Here is a 19,261-nt window from a genome sequence, read left to right on the forward strand (position 1 = left end):
CACCTAACTTCCCTAGCTGTCAAAGTGCTAAGGGTAATTTGACCTGTTCCCCTCTGTGATTGACAGCTCACAAAAGGAGATTTGACTCATGAACTGTTTCCTTGTTCTAGCCTTATTTATTTATTTTATTTTACATTTGTTGACCGGAATAGTCTGACTGGATTCATGTCCATTTTCAGTGGAGGCCCAGAGAGAAAAACTCCAAAATAAGCAGTTAAGATTACAGATACAATTTATACAGTGGTAACATACTTAACAAGTTATACAAATTCCAAGGTTAGAGATAATCCCAGGTATAAGTCCGGATTAAGTAACACAACTAAGCTAAATTATAGTTATTAACTCATGGTAGAGGAGAGTTAGTCTGGTTTGATCCACTGACATAGCCAGTTTAGTGTCAAATATTGTTTGAGTCTTATCTTAAATTGACTCAGGGTGGTAAGTAAAGTAATATCAGCTGGGAGTGAGTTCCAGGATCTACCTGCAGAGTTGGCAAAGAGAGTGTCACTGGCTGAGTTATTAGTTTTGATAGTCTGAACTAGCAGTCTGTTAGAAGATCAAAGAGGTTTGGGATTGTTATAGGGGGTGATAATGTTTTTTAGTGCAGAAGTATTGTCCAGATTGTAAAAGATTTTATATGCTATAATCAACTGGTTATACTGGATCAAGCAGGGCAGTTCTAGCCACCAAAGCTGGTTTAGATTGATACAGTGGTGTATCCTATAAGGCAGACCAGTGGCAAATATGGCAATGTGGTTGTAGCAGATAGAGAGTTTGTTGAGGACAGATTTGTTTAAAATTAGAGAGTAAAGGAGATGCATACAGAAGAGTTGAAAGTAGGTGAGAGCGAGCTATGGCAATTCTAGCAGGTGGGGTTAAGAAGGCTTTTATTCTGTAAAGTGACCCTAGTTTTATATTGATTGTTTTGATGGTTTGATTAACATGCAGGTCAAACTTAAGATTGTTATCTATGATAACACCTAGTAATTTGTAAAGGTGTCTGGGGAGCGTATAGTGCCATTATTGTATTTTATGGTAAAGGTAAATGCAGTAGAACTATGAGTTGGTGAGAAAAGTAACAGTTTTATTTTAGGGTTTAAGATCAGATGACGACCAGAAAGCCAGTTTTCTATTATGTTGAAGGTGTTCTGGGTAGCTGACCATAGTTCTGTCTGAGATGTGGCCAAGCAGATCAGGGTGGAGTCATCAGTGTATTGGATACAGCTGACTTTAGGGATAACAGTATAAAGGTCATTGATGAAAATGGAGAACAGAAGGGGCCCTAATATAGAACCCTGGGGTACACCAAGGGAGTTTGTTAGGAGGTTAGATAGTTTGTTTTGCCAAAGGACACCCTGCTGTCTGCCAGTCAGATAAGATTGTAACCATTGAAGGGCTTTAGTATCTAGACAGAATGTTTTCAGGGTGTGGATTAGAAGTTGGTGATCAACCATATCAAATGTCTTGTCGAGATCCAAGAAGAGGGCAGAGGATATGTTATTATTGTTGAGGTTATGGCTTATGGTGTTGGAGAAGGCTAGGAGGGCTGAACTAGTGCTGTGGTGAGGTCAGAAGCCATGCTGGGAGACTGCCATAACGTTATTCTGAATTAGGTGGTGCAGCAGTTGTCTATGAATACATTTTCCCATAATCTTTGTAAGTTGAGATAATATAGCTATTGGCCTATAATTAGATAGTTCAGTAGAGCTACCACCTTTGTGAAGTGGGATTACATAGGATATTTTCCAGATGGTGGGGATTTTGGCTTCTGCTATGGTTTGACTGATTAGTATAGAGATGGGATAAGCAATGCCATCAGCTGCTTTTTGTAGATACTCGGCAGGGAGTAGATCAGCAGAGAGAGTAGTTGGTTTTAAATTTTTGGTCAAGGTACAGATAAGTGAAGTGGCAACTGGTTGGAATCTGAATGAGAGTTGGTTACTAAGGGTGGTATCCTCAGGGCCAGAGGAGCTTGGATGTAGTTGGCTAGCTAGGGCTTGGATTGTCTCCATAAAGAATCGGTTAAAACTGTCTGAAACTTCCTCAGGTGGTTTATCAATGGTGGCTGCAGGGCTCGGGGTGGAAGTCTATCCAGGATGTAATAGTTTATTTAAACCTGCCCAAAACTTCTGATGGTTGTTTTGATTTATTTGCTGTAGATTATAGTAGCAGTTTTTTGTCTTGTAAAATGGATTTTTAGTCTCATTCCTTGATTGCCTATATTTAATGTGGTCTTGGGCATCTTTTGTAGTAAGCCGTAATGCCCATGCTTTGTTTCTAAGGGTGATTTTCAGTTTGGACTCTTTGGAAAGCCATGGCACAGTTTTTGCCTTTATTCTTATTGAGCAAACAGGTGCATGAGAGTCAAGGATCTCAAGGAATTTGTTGTTGAAGTATACAACTGCTTCCTCTAAAAGGAGGTATTTTAGAATTTATCATTTACATGAGTTTAGTTCCTGTTGGAAATTGGCAAGGTTAAAGTGCTTTTTGTTTCTTACCATTCTAAGTATGGGTTGGTAAGGGTTGATGGCTTTATGCTTAATTATATAGGTAAGAAGGTGCTCACTTAAGTCAATATGGAGGATCCCAGAGGTGAACAGTTGGGGATGACTATTGATAAGTATCCAATCAAGTATGCTTTCTTTATGGTTAGGTTTTCCTATCCTGGTAGGGGTGGTTATGATTTGTGTAAATGCATGCAGGTTAACATGGGTGGTTGGGGATTCTGAGAAACAGGTGTTCCAGTCTATGTTAAAATCTCCGAGTAGTAAGGTTTCTTGGGGGTAGTTATATTATTTCCTGGGGGAATGTACATACAGATGATATTAATACATTTATTTTGATTAAGTTGTAATTTGGTGGCAAGAATCTCTGAGTTATAAATTTGTGGTGGTTGTATAGCTTCAATGGTGACGTTTAACACAGATTTACAGAGAGCAGCTACCCCACCCCCCTTCCTAGAAGCATGATCCAGCCTGAGTATGTTATACCCAGGTGGTAACACTTCATTATCTGTGGTGTTAGGTTTTAACCAGGTTTCGGATCAACAGAGTATCTCAGGGGAGTGGACACCCAGGAGTGGATGTAGATCATGTACCTTGTTGTTTATACTTCTAATGTTGAGGTGACAGGCCAAGAGAGAATTAGGTTCCCTATTAATTGTAGGTTTATAACTTGGATTGCAAGTAGAGGGGGTAAATTTATCTGGAGTGGATGGGCCAGGGTTTGTGTAGATATCACCATCAAGTGTGAGGTTAGGTTTAAACCTAGTGATACATTTCAGGAATTTATTTATAAGTTTATGGTAGTGTTTAGATCTGGAGCTAATGTATCTGGGATTGGTATGCTGATAGAGTGAACAGGTTGTGGGGCTGGTCACAGTGATGTATGATTGGTAAGTGGTGCAAGGACTTACAGCTGTGGTGATAGTGTGGCCTTTTGGGTACTGAAATCCAGTGAGAAACTGGTTTTCATACAAGGTAAGGAGGTATGAGGCAAGCAAAATGGGTAGTAAAGTGGAGTATATTATTATGTGTGATGGAGCATGTGAGTTGAAGGAACTGTATTACTTGGGTGGTACAACACCAGAAGATAAAGTGGTAGAAGTTGAGGTAATGGAGTAGGGGTGGGAGAAATTATGACAGATGTAAGCTGATAGGTTCTAGTAACAAGGGATGTGGCTTTATGACTATAAATCTAGTGGTACTGGGGTGGGTAGGAATTGGGGGCAGGGTGAGGGTGCACTCGGGTGAGCGGACCAGGGCTTATCCAGAGTACAAGGTTTCTTAAGGCTTCCTAGAGCCATAAGGCAAGTAAATAGGGAGTCAAAGCTCTTTATTTTAATAACTGTAGTTTAGCTGTAGTATAATATAATTTTAAGGGTAGTTGCTGTAGTGTAATATAAGTTTTAGGTTTTAAGGTTAGAAAGACTGTCATTATTAACTTTGGGCTTGGCTTAAGGTAATAAACAGGAAAGGGAGAGGGGAAACAAGAGTGTGGGATGGCAGTTCTTTTGTACTGCTAATGAGCCAAGATCCAAGCAAAGGCATGCTTGTGTTTAAGAATAAATAAAAAAGTATGACTGATGAATATTGAAATACAATAAAAACCCTTAAAAACTGTTGTGTTTATTCTGGTATGTTGTTGTAGACATATATAGAATATATACAGGTTCTTCACAGCAAATAGGGAGTAATTTTACTTTACTGTATGTATGGGTAGGGGAAGGACCAGGGAGTTGTGACATCACAACATGGGTAGTGTTTTCAGGACAGTAGTGTTGATGCCAGTTTGGGGAAGGGAAATGGCCAGAAAACTACCAGTATTCAGTGGCCTTGATGACATCAGTGAATTGGAGACTGCAGGAAGCTTTAACGGGGTGGGACAAAAGGTTTTTGAAAGCAAAACCACCACAGTACAATAAGGTACTATTCTATTGCAGAGAAATAGTAAATTTAAAATATTTTAAATGCTGTATTGTTGTTTATTCATAGCAGGGACAGAAAATAGGGAGAAAAAAAGACAGAGAAGTTGAGCATTTAATAATAGAATTTCATTGTTGTCCCTTAACACCTGTTTATGTTTCTATTTTCTACAACAGTACTGCTCAATACTCTATGGGTCTGCCCTCACTTTACATCTACCTATGGCCACAGCTTCTGTAGTACAAACATACCTATTAAACTGTCAGCCTAGAATGGTATGAGGCAAACTTTGACAACTCTGGGTACATGACTAGAGGGGACTCGTACATGTCAGGGTTACATATCTGGCACAGGAGGGGTACTCTGAACTGCTGTTATTTGAGTGTGCTACTTGCATACATCAACTGGTTCCCTATCTGTGTCCAGGATTATTTGCAGCAGTGACCACTAGCCGGGACAGCGTGACACTTGAGAGACATGTATTTGGAACATACCTCTCAACCTCTTAGAGCAAGACATATGGACAAAGCCATACATAAGAGTGGGACAAAGGCACATAAATATGGATAATTTTTAGATATTGCTCTTACAAACTTAGAACGTTGATAAAATAACAGGTTTTGCATTTGCATGGCTTTTCTGATGGATATGACATCTGACACTTGAATGTCTATCATTATTTTCTAACTTCAGTCTATAATGGTTTGCCACTGATTTATGTAAAATGGACCAAAAATCTGGGACAAATATCTGGACATTCAGTGAATATCGGTACAGTTGAGAGGTATGCTTTGGGAAGAGTGCATATTGTATGTACCTACCCCGCTGTCATTTGCAGGCATGTGGTGGGACAATTGGACAGTTGTTCACAGTTTATTAGTATACCCTTCATGCAGCTACTGGCAACATTTACTTACCTGTAAAACCTGTGGGGAAAATATATGTTAACACTACCTGACTGTTTTTACATTTATTCCTGATTCCTCATGTGTAGATATGCACATGTTGTAGTACCACTCCCTGGATTCAAACAGCGTCTAGGTGTGCAAAATTAACAACTAAGCTATTTCTCATCACACTGAGCTACTGGGGAATTACTGTTTCCTGCTTCAGTGGTTTCTCCCTAATAGTCTCTTGGTTAGACAGTCTGAACTTGTAATCCTGTGATGTATGCATGACAGGTAGTTATTGTGCTGTGTATTACTCCTTTGGATTACTACAACCTGGAAAGCAAATGTAAATGCAAGGCAGTGCTGCATAGTACACACATTGATACTTGACATATTATTATTCAGGCTTCAGAGCATAATGCAGTATATATTTCACATTTAATTTACATCTCATTTTACAGCTACACCATCTACGCTTTCTCCTAACAGCTTGTTCACAGATGAACCTCAGTTAATGTGTGCTGTCACAGCCATATTTGCTGTGAAGAACCTGTATACATTCTATATATGTCAACAACAACATACCAGAATAAACACAGCAGTTTTTAAGGGTCTTTATTGTATTTCAATATTCGTCAGTCATACTTTTTTATTTATTCAGTTCACACAGTAACAGTATACCTACTAGTAGTAAGCAATGTACTCTTTCTTAGCTATTTTAACAATATACTGCAAAATAGATTTGTACTCACCAGCATGTCGGCCCAGCCTCAGCTCACCATGAGCTTCAATGTTCACAACCCTCTCTGCTGCAGCTGTAGGGGAGAAAAACACACATTATACATATCTGTCTATCACATTCTCATGCTAATATTTACTTACACACTACTGGAGCATTCTGGGCCCATCCAACTTGGATTCACTAGTCCAAGAGTGCCCCTTCCTATGCTTTAGGTCAGCATAGTGGTGCTGTACTTGGCTCACCAGTCCGGGGATGCCAGTAGCACTGGTGAAGTCATGTGCAAGATGGTCCCAGGTGTCCACTTTGTATTGGGAGCACTGGTACTGACCCTGCAGTAGTCTTTCCTCATGGTTTTTAACTAGTAGTCCAACCATGACCCTGGACTCCTGAATGCTCCAGCATTGCACCCAAAAGAGCACTCCCTCTCCTACGCCAGCCATTGTATCTGCACAGATGGACTATAACAGATTATGGCTGTATTCCCACCTGCACAATTTAAATAAAGTGATATTCCTGCCCTTTGCTGTCATTGGACCATTTTGAAAAGGTTAAGATCCGCTAAGCAGTGCACAAATCAACTAAGCCAGTTTTAACACTGCTTAAAGGGAAAGTTGTCGGGCAGTGTTTAACAGTGCGCAAATCCACTTAGCTGAGCTACCTGCTGCTGAGCATTCATGTTTTAGCAATGCTTACACTTGCTAAGCATAGCTGAGCATTGCTAATCATTGCTTACTTTTAATTGTTTAAATATATCAGAGGACTAACTTCATTTATTAAGTGTATATGATGTACTTTACATGACATCCCTCTATGTGCTTTCCTTACATTGGCAAAGAGTGTGACTACACTGTATGGGACTCTTTTGTGTACATGGGTGGTTTCACATGTTATATGCACTCACACTTACACTGTACACCAGCTACACTACCCTGGTTGACAAAAAACAGTTGCTACATAATTTAAGTTTAAAAAAATAATTTTAACACTACTTTCCCATATAAAAATAACTTGCCTGTCTTGGTACTCAGACCATGAACACCTGGATGTAAAGCCAGGACTCTACCCACTACACTATCTCAGCTTGAAAATTTCACCTGTATATTTGTATTTATCTCCTATGGGATGTTTAAGCTATGGTAAACAGAGGGCCATAATGCGCACACCCGTTTAGCTACACTTAAGCATTCCTTAGACTAGAAAAAATATATAATATTATTATTATATTAATATGTTATATACTGAGTATTGTGGTGTTCTGACAAGTCATTTAGGAGTGCAATCGGGAAATAATGGCATACATTTGGCTTTCAGGCTTCTATCCTTCAGAGATTCCTGATAATACATATCCTGTTTTCTATCAACTTTTTAAGTTTGTGAGGGCAATTTTTTCAGACGTGTCCCTATTTTTAGCGTTTTTCCCCCCATTATTTGTGCCTTTGTCCACATGGACTGCTGTCAGGGAGTATTGGCATACATTTGCTTTTAAACTTCTATCCTTTGGTAATTCATCCTAATGCATGACCTGTTTTCTATCAACTTTCTAAGTTTATGAGGGCAATATGTATGATGTGTCCCTTTTCAGGGATTTATCCCCCATTATTTGTGCATTTGTACACATTTCCTGCTTTAGCAGGTTGTGGAGGTGCAATACGGCACTTTTACAATGTAGGGGGTGTGTCACAGAAGCTATGACACACCCCCTGCATTGCTTTCCTGCTGCTGTATGTATTTCACTGTCCATGGACACTGAAATACTGGCATAATATTAGAGAAATTCTGTAATATTATGCCTGATCATATTAGAAAGTGCCGTATGGCACTTTCTGAGTGCAGGGGGCATGTTCAATGTCCATACACTATTTGAACATACCCCCTGCACTTGTTCACGGTTCATGTCCATGTAGGTTAAATAGCAGCGTGCCTTCATGAATATGCAAGGCACGCTGCTGTGCTATACAGACATGAACCATTCCATGCAGGAATAGCACTATTCCTGCAGAGTTTATTGAATCCCAGTGATTGTGTTTACTCCCTGTATTCTTTTTGTAAGGAACCTTTGTTGATGTTCCAGTTGCTGCATTTGTCTGGTCAGGTATATACCAAAGAGGGCATTATAAATAATTTCTCCAAATCTTTTGGGTTTCTAATACCAGGATGGGAATGGACCCCATTCCTAAGTCAAAGTACGATTAAAGTTCATGAAATTAGTATTATTTCAGTCCTTGATGTTAGCCAGATGTGCAATGTGCCCAGTAATGACTCCTTCTGCAAAGTGTAAGAGGTTACATGTATTAGTAACATATCTAAATATGATTGTAGATTATTTTTTATAAGACCTGTTGCTCCTACTACTATTGGGACTGTCTGGGTATCTTTCTTCCACATTGCTCTTGTTTCTTCCTGCAGCTCCTGATATTTTATGACTTTGTGTCTGTCTGTACACAAGACACTGTAGTCAATGGGTGTGGCAATTTCAATGATCAATGCTACTTTTGTCTTCTTTTCATGGACCGCTATATCTGGTTTTCTAGCATCTATCTTTTGAACTGTTGGTAATAGGTGATCCCACGTGATGTAAGCTTCATCATTTTCTATTATGCTTTGTGGATCATGTTTCCAGTGATTTTCAGCCACTTCGATGTCATAATGTTTGCACAATTCCCATTTGTCTGTTTCTCCCACATGTTCAATGAACTTTGTAAACCAGTATATACATAGCCCACTATCTTGGGCCTCCAATATTAACCTTTCATCTCTTGGTTTGAATTCACCTCTCCTTAACCATTCCTGCATTCATTCCTGATCAACATGAGGTTCTTCCAGAAGTTTTATATACCTGCAACTATATTTATTCATTTTCCACATTTCTTGCCTTCTCATCTGGTCCTTCACCTTATATTCTTACTTTTGTCTTTTACCACATTCAGTTGCTGCCTAATTTTTATCTACTTCTGGTTTGATTACCATTGCTGTTTGATGCCAATATGCTTCTGCTAGATTAAATAGAGAAATCATCTTAGATTTATTTTCCTCATGTCTCAAAACTTTCACTATATTTGGGTTTTATGAGGTCAGCAGATATGTGTGGAGTCCCATGACTGCAGATCTATACACGCAATCAGTTTCAAGGAAGCCCATACCTCCTTCAGAACGGGGAATATATAATCTTGGTATGCACTGATTTTTATAAATCATTTGGTGAGCATGAAGCATCCTTCTTGTTTTCCTATCTAATTTATCCAACACATTTTAGGGCCAGTCAGTCACTCCAAAACTGTAAGTTAGGACAGGAAGAGCAAGTTGGTTTATAGATTGGCTTTTGTTGCTAGATGTCAACACTGTTTTCACGATTAATTTAAGTCTTCTAAAGTATTCTTTACTAAGTTTTATTTGCATTTGCTCATGTTTTATTGTTGATCCTTCACCATTTCCCAAATATGTATGCACACCTTCTTGCTCAAGTTCTTTTATATCACATTCTTGTCCCAAATTGATGTTTTCCTGGTGCTACAATTTTCCTGCTTTAAAGGTTGCTTTTGCACTTTTATCAAAACCAAATTACATTCTTATATCATCTGAAAAAGTTGTGACAACTTGCAGATGCACTTTCATTTCCTCGTCTGATGAGCTATACAGTTTTAAATCATCAACAAAGAGAAGATGAGAAGTCTTTACACTCTGCTGTTTTCTAGGAGCCAAATTATAGCCATGGCCTAAGCTGTTAAGTAAACAGCTTAATGGGTTAAGGGCAAGAGATTAGCAGATATGACAGAGAGTCACCCTGGAATATCCCCCTTTTAATTTTTATCCCTGGGATAATAATTTGTCCTTTATCATGGCTTAATTACAAAGTGGTCTGCCACTGTTTCATAGTCACTATAATGTAGTCGATCAGTGTATCTTATACATTTTTAAGCACTGTTTTATCCATGAATGTGGGATACTATCAAATGCTTTTTTTGTAGACAGTACATGCCATACTTAGATTCTTCCCCTTTTTACAGTTCTCCATTATGACTTTATTTAACAGCAAATGATCCTTTGTTCCATATGACTTTCTTTTATTGCCCTTTTGTTCTACTGCCATAATTGAGTTTTCTTCGGACTATAAACTCTGTTTGCATCAATCCCCATGTATAGTTTATATGTTGTTGGAAGGCAAGTTATTGGTCTATAATTTTTAGGGTAGCTTGCAAGTTCAGCAAAGTAGGAGCATTGTTTTTCCTGTTGTTAGCCAGGTTGGTGTCTATTCGAGGTGCACATATAAATAGTTCTTGGTCATGGCTAAATTTTCGTGCAAAGATGTTAATACTTTTAACCAAAAGTTAGGTACTGCATCTGGGCCTGGGGTTTTCCATTTAGAAGCTTTTCTTAACTTTGTTTCAATCTCTCTGGCTGTTACTTCATCCCATTTCGTATCCTGCACCTTTAAACTTCTTATTCATTCTTTTACTTCTTCTGTCCATTTAGCATCTTTGTTATGTTCCCCAGGATCTTCATAGATACTTCTCCAAAATGTATCTATTTCTTCTTTTTTTGGAAGTCTTTCAATTCCTTTTACCTTGTTTCTCAATTCTCTATAAAACTTTTTTGAGTCATTAATGAATTAATTATTTTGCACTTTTCCTTTATATTTACCTGCGGATCTTCTACGTTTTTCCAACTGTGCTGAGATTTTTAGTTTATTTGCAATACTGCATGATAGATCCTAGTCTTTTCTAATAATGCGCATTGCTTTTGTCACATCTATCTTTCTTAGTATTTTTGTTGATCTGTGCCTCTATATTCTTCTAACAGTGTCACTTCTTATTTTAATTGCTTTATAGCTTTCTCTGTTCAATACTTCCATGATGGTATTCAATTTCTCCCCTTCCTTTCCCTCACTATACTGTGTTCTTGTGCTAGAACTTTATCAGTTATTAATTTAGCTGCATAGTATTATATCCTCTTTACTTCTGTTATATTGCATGGATCTTTATGGACAGTCCTAATTACTGCGTTAATTTTTTTTATCAAACATATGACTTTTTGGGTTTTATTGACCTTCTGCAGTCAATCTCGTTTATTGATCTTAATATGTCTATCTATGTCTATTAAATCAATCAACTCTTCTCTTAGCTCATTTTCTTCAAAACTGAGAGCACATTTTTTGTTTTCCATTTCCTGCAGGCATTCTATAGAAAGTTTTATAGCATCTTCCTGTGGCACATTCTCTTTAATTTCATCCTGTGTCATCTGTTGCTCTGTCATATGGGAACTCACTGGCCTATCACTCCTCAACATTGATTGCATCAGAGTTTCCATAGTTTCCTGTTCCTTTCCTTGCTATCTAGCTACAAGTGAACGTTTATACTGTTTTCCTGTAGAACGCTCCAAAATATCTTCATATGGCACCTGGCCAATTGCTTCCCATTCCACTGGTTTCTCCTTAATTTGGATATCCATTGCTCTATCCTGTTGTGGTACTTTCTGAATTAGATTTTCTACACTGAATCCTTCACTTTGCAGGTACCCATAACCTCAGTTTCTATTTCTTTAACTTCTCCAATACTAATCTTCTTTTCTACTTTTCCTCTTTGTCTTCTTATTTTTTGTATTGTAAAGTTCTCCATGGCCAGATTCCTTTACCTGTACTTCTCTTCAAATATCTTTGGTGCTGCTCTTTTTGTATTGGTTAGTTTTGCTTTCGTCTTTGTATAAATATTACACCATATTAAATCTCTTTTTCTTTCTCATGTCCATATTTTGTCTTCAAATGTCTCCTGATCTTCCTGTTTCCCCTTATTTTGGGGACTCACTCCATCATGCTGTGATGTAACCCATGTTAGATCATCTACACCAAATCCTTCACTTTGTAGGCACTCCATAACTTCAACTTCTATTTTTTTAACTTCTACTGTATTTACTAATCTTCTTTTTTACATTCCCTCTTTGTCATATTATATTTTTTATTGTGAAAATTTCCATATCTGGATGCCTTTGCCTGTATTTTTCTTTGAATATCTTTAGGCTGCCTTCTTTATACTGGTTAATTTGGCTTTCTCCTTTGCATAAATATTTCATCTTATCAAATCTCTCTTTCTTTCCCATGTCCATATTTCTTTTTTATACTTTTCAAAAATCTCTGGGTTTTGTTGTTTATATTTTCGCATTTCCTCAGATGCTTCTTTTTCCAAACAGATCAAAGATTCTTGATCTACATACTTTTTTTCACAAATCTGTGGTATTAATGAATACAAAATTTTATTTGAAGCTTCTGACAGGTTTTCTTGTGGAAGTATTTTTCTTTCCTCTAATTTCTCTCTTAATCATTTTGTATATCTTGTGTCTGGAAATTCTGGGCTTTTTGCATACTAGTAACAATACATAATTTCATTTTTATTCTCTATAGTCTACTTTATTGTCTTTATGGCTCATCTTTGGCCTATCAGTTATTGTGATTTTTGTGGACTACTACTTCCTTCTAAAATGGGGGGGGCATCCTCCCTCTGGGCCTGGCCTAACCCCATTGTAGGAATGTTTTTGTATTTTGAGGATTCTACACTGTCATCTTTTTCCAGTCCTAGCACCAGTATGCCTAACGGGATTGGGCACTCTTTTATCCTGGGTCTTGTGCACCAAGCTATCTTTTTTTAATTTTTAACCTACTTCTGTCCATGATGCATGCTATATAAATACAGTCCATATATCAGTGTCATCTTGGTGAGATTTTGTGAAAAACAAGGTCCACCTCGCGAAGGTACTCACCAAGGTACTCACCAAAACTTGAGGATGAATTCAATTTCAGCAATAATATTCTCCTTTACTTGCTGACTTATCATCTCTCCATTTGGACTCCAAATGGGCCTGATGAGAGCTGAGTACAGTGGTATGATGACCTCCCTGGACTTAGATGCCATGTCCTTGCTTATAAGTTGAGCAACATAGACGGATTTTCTTACTACTTTGAACCCATGTTGGTCAAAGGCTAGGTTGCTCTTTACATCAGTTCCTAGATCCCTGTCTAGTGAATCAACTTTTAAGGGTTCTTTATTGATGACATAGTTACCTGGGGTGGCAGAATTCCCAAAGGGTACTATAATGCATTTCTTGCTATTGAATTTTAAACTATGATGGTTTTGACACCAAGCATTTGTCTGTCTTAGATCTTTCTAAATGTTGTTCTCATCTTGGAGGGATTCAATAACTGTTCCCAGTTTGCAATTATCAATGAACTTGGTTAGCCAGAGGCAATTGACTTTGGCTCTGACATCTAAGATGTAGATGCCAAAGAGGAGTGGGCCTAGCACAGAGCCCTGGGGGGACCCCACAGGTGAATGGCCTCTTTGTGGAGGTGGCCTCGCCAATTCTACCTTCCTGGGTCCTATCAGTGAGCCAGCTAGTTATCCAGTGTGTTATAAAGGGGTTTATACCTAGTTCTGTAACTTAGTTGACAATGCCTGAATGAATTATTGTATCAAATGCACCATTTTCCTCTCATCCATTACCTTAGTGACCTTGTCAAAGACATTGACTAGATTCAGTAAGCATGACCTACCTTTGACAAAGCCAAACTGGGATGGATCCAGTGTCTGGAGATCTATGTCCTTGATGATAATTTCCATGATAACTTAACATAAAACTAGCCAGACGAATGGATCTGTAGTTTCCAGGATCTATTGAAGGTCCTCCTTTATGAAGGGGGATGACCATCTCAGACCTCAAGTCACATGGCACAAAACCTGTTTTAAGACTATAATTAAATAATGACTCCTGATAAGTCATACTTTAGACTATTCAGGAGGCATCCTGGGATGTTATGTGGGCCCAATGAGACGGTGTTCTTGGCCTTAGTGAGGACAGCCAGTACATGCTCCCTCATTATAGTTGGAGGGGTTATGTTTGAAGGAATTATTGGGGGGGATGGTTGGGGGTGAATGGGGGTAAAGTTAGAAATGAATTTGTCTGCCAACAGGTTTACTGTATCACCAGGCTCAGTGAATATGGCACCATTAACCACCAGTTTAGCACATTCTTTCTGCTGCCCTTGAAGTTTCTGATATAACTGTAGATGGCCTTGTGGTTATCTTTCACCTGGGAAGAAATCTTAACCTTAAGTTTTGCTTGACCTAATTAGCCCTCTTACTTGCCTATTTACTATGATGAGAGAGTTTTTATCTTTATGGGAATTATTCTTCCTGATTTTTTCCATATTTTTCTCCTTTTCTTGTATATCCTGTTAAAGTTGGGATGCCACCAGGGTGGTCTGTTTCTAGGCTAGTTATGGACTTACTTCTGGTAGGTACAGCAGCCTCTATGCAGAGCTTTTGAGAGCAATTTAGCATGGGCTGGTGTGTTCTCAGAGTTTGGAGGGGCATTGGATTTTGACAAACCATCACTTAATAACAGGAAATTTGCCTTGGGATAGTCCCTAACTGTTACTGGTGTTAATGGGATTCTTCTTCTTTCAGCTTTTTCCCAGTTACGGGTCACTACAGCAGATCACCTGTCTGCTCATGATTGACAGTAGAGTTTTACGGTGTTGAGTTGCCAGCCCGGCGCCCAACCTTCCACGGAAGGCACACACACACACGCACTCATGCCTAGGGCCAATTTAGAGTGTCCAATCCACTCTTTGGGATGTGGGAGGAAACCGGAGCACCCAGAGGAAACCCATGCAACCACAGGGAGTACATGCAGACTCCACACAGAAGGAACCCCAGCTGAGGATCAAACCGAAGAACCTCTTGGTGGCTGTGAGGCGACAATGCTAACCGCTGCACCACTGTGGCTGCCCACTGGTGTTAATGGGATTATGGAGTTGATTTTGATTTCAAAGGAGACATCTTAATGGTCAGACCTTACCAGGGGAGGATGAGACAGCATTCTCCCATATTTATGAACATGAAGTCCAATATCTTGGAGCCTCTAGTGGGCACATTCACTACTTGGTCAAGGGTGTTTGTATTACCAAAGTCCAGGAGTCCCTGTGCCTGTAGACTTCAGGCCTTGTAGGATTCCAGATCTATATGAGATAATTAAAGTCTCCCATGAGTAGGGTAGGTTGGATGGTAAGTGTCTCTAGTAGGTCCAAGTATGCATTGTGAGCTTTTTGGGATATGGAGGGTAACCTATAGCTGGCTATGGTATGGGATTTTGTCTATGGTATTCTGCATGTAGAGGAACTCTAGCACATCATCCTGTTTGACCACCCTAGAGGTATGCTTGTTACTGATGTATATTGAGACACCTCCACCTTTACCCCTTGTCTATGCAGCTGCTGGTCTAAAAGTGTGGAAGGCGCTTAAACCTTGCACTGCCAGAGTACTCTCTACCACTTTAAACTATGTCTTGGTAACTGTACAGATGTTTATATTCTCGAATGTGAGGACTGCTTAGAGGGAGTGTAGTTTTTATTTAAGCTCCTGGCATTGAGCACTAATGCCTGGAAATCTGTTGAATTGATTTGCTATGTCTGTAGGTTTGTCAATTTTGCATTACCTAAAAAAGTCACTATGGGGCAGGCAAATCCTTAGCCAGTATTCGAAAGCCTAGAGGGGAAAGGTGTAGACCACCCTTGGCAAAGCAATGTGGTCTCTTGACCATGTCCTCCCAAGCTGACAAATATTGGATTCCTTTACAATGACACCAGAAAGACAGCCAATTGTTAAAATCAGTCATTTATTGCGCATATTGTGGCATCATCCTCAGTGACAGTAATATGTTACTTAGTGCCAGGCTCATACCAGCCTGAGACAAATGGTCTGAAAACTCCATAATCTCTCTTCATATAGTCCGGGGAGGTACATCTCAGGTCATTTACACCTACTGGTACCTGTGGTTTAATGACATGAGTGTATGCATGATCTGGCAGATCCTGATAAGTAGATAACAGTTCTCTTCTCCTTGTTCAGCCTGGTTAGAGAGGCATCAGTATACCTTACACTGGCATCTAGTACGATGAGAGTCCTGTGAAGTGTGTTTGCTTGCCTTAGGGGCTTAGTGTTTGGGGCTCCACTGACAGTGACAGTATGTGTGGTATTAGGTCTTATTTTTTTCTGAGTGACTTTGGGCTTGCTGAGGCTTAGCTCTGACAGTGGGTGGTCTTGGTGATCTTTGTTGTTTAGGAGGAGTGCCTCAGTATGCATTAGTCTTAGGTTCATAGGTTCATAGGTGTTTATTTGGCTAATGACCACAAGGGCCTTTTTAAGCCTAGCCATTCATCCCAAATCTTTGACAAGGTCTGATACCCTTGATAAATGTAAGCATGGACCTGGGAGATTAACCATTTGCAGGTTACCTGTGTCCATTAGAGACCTAGGTGCCAAACCAGGGATGAATTTCTGGTTTCCCATCCAGTTGTCCAAGTTGTACTTGAATTGGGTTAGGGAGGAACTCTGCTTTACATGGATGGGGAGCGTGTTCCATAAATGTGATAGTCTCTGAAATACATACCTGTCTCTCCAGCAGGTCCTATTTATATCACAGGCAAGGTTTAAGTCTTTAGAATGGGTAATTCTGGTGCTGTTTGTTTTGTCGATATGCAGGAGGTCCATCAGAGTGGGGTCTGGCAATGCCCTGTATGCCAGGCATAGATCTCCCCACAAAAGCCTGTAGAAGACAGAATACACTGATAGGACCTCGAGGTGGTTCTCATAGGACATTTTACTTACACCCTGTATTCTTTTAGAGAGGAACCTCTGTGGATGTTCCAGTTGTTGGATATGCCTGGTTAGGTACATACCAAAGGGGGCATTGTACTCAATGATAGCTCTGATGAAAGCCGAATACAGTGGAACAATGACTTACTTGGACTTAGATGCCATACCTATGTTTATAAGCTGCACAACATAGAATGATTTCCTCACCACTGTAGCCACATGATGATCAAAGGCTGGATTGCTATCTATGTGTGTCCCTAAGTCCCTGACTACTGGGTCAGCTCTGAGGGGTGTGTTGTCAATATGATAGTTACCAAGGAAGGATGACTTCCCAAATGATACTATTATGCATTTCTTGGCATTTAGTTTTAGTCCATGGCTCTGACACCAGTTGTTTGTTTGCAGCAGCCCCTGCTGGAGAACATTTGCGTCAGTATGAGATTTAATGGCAGCTCCTAATTTACAATCATTTGCAAATTTAGTCAGCCAGAGACCACTGGAATTGGCCTTGACTTCTGAGAAGTAAATGGCAAAAAGGAGAGATCCAAGGACTGATCCTTGAGGGACTCCACTTGTGACTGGCCTCTTTGTAGAGGTGGACTCCCCAGTTCGAACTTCCTGGGTCCTGTCTGTGAGCCAGTTGGCTATCCACTGGGTGACATACAGGTTTGAACCTACCCTCTTGAGTTTGTCAACAATGCACAAGTGGGGTATTGTTTCAAATGCCTTGGCCAGGTCAAGGTAGGCAGTGTGAATGATTTTGCCCTCATCTATTGCTTTGGTGACCTTCTCAAAGAAGTCCACCAGGGTGAGTAGGCATGATCTGCCCTTGACGAAATCAGACTGGGTGGGGTCTAGTGTCTGGAGGTTTACAATATCTCTATTGATCATCTCCATGATAATTCTTTCCATGACTTTACATATAAGACTAGTGAGACTTATGGGTCTGTAGTTTCCAGGGTCTATAGATGGCCCACTTTTGTGCAGAGGGATGACTGTTGCCATTCTCTATTCATGAGGCATGAAGCCTATTTGGAGGCTACAGTTAAACAGTAATTCCAGAGGCCCTGATAGATCATGTTTCATGCTATTTAGAAGGCATCCCGGGATATTGTCTGGGCCCATTGATGCAGTGTTCTTAGTCTTAGAGAGAGTATTAAGGACCTATTCCCTAGTGGGAGCTGGGGGAGGGGGTGTTATATTTGATATTTCCTGAGGGAAGGTTGAGGGGAAAAGAGGGGTAAAGTTGGAGCTGAATTTATCAGCTAAGAGGTTTACTACATCATCTGGCTCAGTATAGGTGGCTTCATTTACAATGAGCTCTGCACAAAATTGTGCATTGCCTTTGAGGTTGTGGACATAGATAAATAATTCCTTGTGGTTGTCCTTGGCCTGGTAAGCAAAATTTACCTCAAATGTGGCTTTGGTAGACTTTATTTGTCCTGTAAGTTGTTTGTTTAGTTTGATGAGAGTGGTTTTATCCTGCTGGGTGCTGCACCTGCTAATCTTTGCCATGATTTTCTTCCTCCTACTGATTTTGTGATTCCACCAGACTGTCTTGATTTTTGAGTTAGTTCTGTATTTCCTGGTGGGTACAGCTGCCTCTGTTCAGCTATTAACATGCTTGTACAGGGTTTCTGTGAAGAGTTCTGCATAGGCAGCAGTGTTCTCAGGGTTTATGGGGTCTTGAAATTTTGCCAGATTCTCACTTAATAGTAGGAGGTCAACCTTAGAATAGTTCCTGAATATTCCAGGCTTAGCTGGGGGTCCAGGTTTTAGTTTTACTTCAAAGGAGACTATTTTGTGGTCTGCCCTTACCAGGGAAAGCATTACAGTAGGGGGCATGCAGCACTCTCCCATAATAGTGAGGACCAGTTCCAGTATGGTTGTAACCCTGGTTGGTGTATTGATTATCTGGTCCAGGGAGTTTGTGTTTACAAAATCCAGGGATCTCTGTGCATGTACGTTTGGTGTTGTATATGATTCTTAGTTAATAGTGGGGTAATTAAAGTCACCCATGAATATGTTACTGGGTTAGATGGTTAGTGTTTCTAATAAGTTTAAATACATGGCATGGGTTTCCTGGGTCATATAGGTGGACCTATAGCTTGCAAGAATGTGGTATTGGATTTTGTCTATGGTGATTTGAACATGGAGCAGCTCAAGTACATTGCCCTGTTTGACCAGCCTTGAAGTATATTTATTTTTGATGTAAATACAGGCACCTCCACCTTTAGTCCCTGCCTGTGAAGTAGCTGACCTAAATGTGTGGAAGGCATTATAACCTTGCACTGTTGGTGTGCTCTCCATGGCTTTAAACCATGTCTTGGTGATGGCACAGAGATCAGCATTCTGTGGGGTAAAGAGAGCTTCTAGGGAGTAGACAAAACAACAGGATATCAGAACACACAGCCTCAGAGTAAAATATAATTTAATGCAGAGAGTAAGTGCTTTCATGATCAAATCACTTCATCAGACTGACTCATTAAAAATACATCAAGTTAAAATACTCATAAGCAGCCTATCAAATCAAGGCAACTCATAGTACCCAATAAGAACTTATGT

This window comes from Protopterus annectens, chromosome 17.part0 (genome assembly GCF_019279795.1).
Source record: "Protopterus annectens isolate FY-2018-M chromosome 17.part0, PAN1.0, whole genome shotgun sequence".
Taxonomy (NCBI): Eukaryota; Metazoa; Chordata; order Ceratodontiformes; family Protopteridae; genus Protopterus; species Protopterus annectens.